This window comes from Crocuta crocuta, unplaced genomic scaffold, assembly GCF_008692635.1.
Source record: "Crocuta crocuta isolate KB4526 unplaced genomic scaffold, BGI_CrCroc_1.0 scaffold167, whole genome shotgun sequence".
Taxonomy (NCBI): domain Eukaryota; kingdom Metazoa; phylum Chordata; class Mammalia; order Carnivora; family Hyaenidae; genus Crocuta; species Crocuta crocuta.
In genome coordinates this window covers 1273764-1276749 of record NW_027532406.1, presented here as the reverse complement: position 1 = coordinate 1276749, position 2986 = coordinate 1273764, and the positions used below count along the sequence as shown (strand labels likewise).

General features: G+C 42.8%; 1 pseudogene; it reads right to left on the bottom strand.

Annotated features, from left to right (window-relative positions):
* Window positions 1-734: 734 nt before the first annotated feature.
* On the bottom strand, window positions 735-1310 carry LOC144243537 (small ribosomal subunit protein uS10-like; annotated as a pseudogene).
* Between the last annotated feature and the right edge of the window lie 1676 nt (window positions 1311-2986).

Genomic DNA, 2986 nt, shown 5'->3' with positions numbered 1-2986 from the left:
GAACAGTTCCTTTATCTATCCATCCATCTATCCATTCATCCACCCATCCATCCATCCATCCATCCGTCCATCCATCCATCCATCCATCTTTTGGTCTTTCATAACTGACATTTTTGAAGATTACAGGCAAATTCTCTAGAATGTCTCTGAATTTGGATTTGTCTGATTGTTTCCACATGACTGAACATTGTCTAAACATTCTTGGCAAGAATGCTATATGAGTTTTATTATTGTATATTTATTCTTTATAATTAATTTATTATTAATAATAGTGGCTGTAATTTATTGGGTGCCCATAATGTGATGTGGGGATTACTATGTCTATTTTACAGGCCAGGTCACTGAGGCAGAGAGTGGCCAAGTACTTACCCCAAGGTCACATAGTGAGAGGAAGGGCCAGAATTTGGTCTGTCTCTACTGTCCATGCTCAAAATCATTCTTTCTTTTTCAATTTTTTTATTAAAATTTTTTTAATGTTTTATTTATTTTTGAGAGAGAGAGGTAGAAACAGCATGAGCAGGGAAGGGGCAGAGAGAGAGGGAGACACAGAATCTGAAGCAGGCTCCAGGCTCTGAGCTAGCTGTCAGCACAGAGCCCGACGTGGGGCTGGAACCCACGAGTTGTGAGGTCATGACCTGAGCCAAAGTCAGATGCTTAACTGACTGAGTCACCTAGGCTCCCCTCTTTTTTTTTTTTTTTAAACAACTGATAAACAGTTTAATAAAAAGGTTGATTTAAGCATGTGCAATGGTGACTTTAACCTCAACTGCTAGCTCAATACTGATGAAAGTAATCTGCTTAACAATCTCAGAAAGACTGTGTAAATCAATGAGTTGCTTGTGGATCCTCATCTGAAAATGATCTGAAGTCTTAGAATCTTCAGGATGAGGAGTTTCTGTTGTGGTGATTCTGAGTCTTGGTGGACATTTGAACTGGTCCTTTCCCTTTGAGATCCTTTCCCTTTACGCCTCTGATCAAGTCAGCACATACTTTTTTTTTTAAATTTTTTTTTAATGCTTTATTTATTTCTAGGAGAGAGAGAGACAGCATGAGCAGGGGAGGGTCAGAGAGAGAGGGAGTCACAGACTCTGAAAAAGGCTCCAGGCTCTGAGCTGGCAGTCAGCACAGAGCCCGACGTGGGGCTCGAACCCATGGACCGCGAGATCATGACCTAAGCGAAAGTCAGACGCTTAACCGACTAAGCCACCCAGGTGCCCCACTTTCTTTAAAGATTTTATGTTGCAGCTGGTTAGAGTAATTTTCATTTGGTGAATCCTCACCTCTGGTTCCATGGCGTCTTTAAAAGCCATGGCTGCAGCCAGGCTTCCTGACTGACTCATTCCTGGGTAAGAACAAACAGTGAACAGTCAGGAGCAGAAGCAGGGCGCCCAGAGCTCCTCTTTAGTTGTGACTGTGTCTTCCTCAAAAAGAGCACTCAGAATCGGTTGTCGCCACTGTCAGTAATGACTGGTTCCCCTGGAAGGGCACTTGAGGCTGTGCTCTGGAGAACAGTGACTGCTTTGTGCTCTCTGCTGAATTTTAAGTGTACCCAGGGCCAAACCCAGATCTAGAGTTCTTAATTGTTGATTGAATAAATGAATGATATGTGTTCTACTGACAAAGATTTGTATGGAGTCCATGAACCAGTGGCATCAGAATTACCCAGGAGGTCCCTCAGAAATATACATCTGTGCGTCCCACTGCCAAGCCACAGAATCTGCATCTCTGTTGGTGAGACCTGAGAATCGATACATTAGTTTTTCCTGGTGATCCCCAATATGGACAAAATTAAGTGAAAAATGCAATTTTCAGAACAGCGTGTACTGCATAATTCCCCATGTCTCTTTCTCGGTGTTTTAAGGTTATGTGATGATGCATGGATTTGCGGTTTCAGGAAGGATGCTGAACAGTTGCCTCTGAGGAGTGGGGCTGGGGGCTTGGAGTGGGGGAGGAAGACTCTGCCTTAAACCTGACACACTATTAGAGATGAGATGACACGAATGATCATTTAATACATCCTGTAAAAAGTTAAACACTGCAGATAAGCAAGGTAATTGCATACTTTTTCACCCACACCGAACACTTTTGAGAGTGAAATTCAATGCTGTTTTTAGTCACACTAGCAACAGTGCACACAGGTAGACACCCTGCCAAGACTAAAGGTCCCTTTGATCACCTCTCACCCTGCATACAGCCACCCCCAGCTGAAGGTTTAACCACTGATATCAGTTTGATGGGTGTTTTACAGACTCTACAAGGACAATATGTAGCTATTGAAAGCACTTTGTTCGGGAGCTTCTCTTTTTACAGGGATGATATCACACTAAATGTAACAACATACCAGCTGCCTTTTTTTCACTCACTGTCTTATTATGTCAAGCCCAGATGGGTCTGCTTTATTCCTTTTAACTGCCATAGGGCATTCCACATACAACCATATCTTATTTTTTCCATTCTCTTGTGAATGGATATCTGGGTTGTTTCCAGTTCTTAGAAATTACTAGTAATCATGATGATGGTGGTAATGTCTCAATGGTGGAATAACTTGACATCCATCAGAAGTCAGTCAAAGGTTAAAATATTTTCAGGAGATGGCATTTTTGAGGGATAACTGAATTTATAAGCATAGATCCTCCCTCTCCAGGCCCAAGGGTTCCCCGCTTTCTCTAACCAGGGAAGATCTAGGTGAGGTCCAGAACAGGGACTCTCCCAGCTTCACCGTCAGAAGACTCAGAATGCCCTTGGCTTCTCCAGATTTTTCCAACCAAAGCTCCTCTACCCAGGTCTGACCCCTCCAGATTTGCTATTCTTCTTCTCTTGCTTCCACTGTTCATGAAGCTCTTTCACTCACCTGAGGTGACAGCCAGATTCCATGAAGAAAGCCTTTTTTTCTGCAGCTGGACAGACTGTGTTCAATTCCTAGTTCCACCACTGACTGACTACAATCTTCAGCAAATTGTTTTACTTCTCAGGTCTTTCCTTGGTA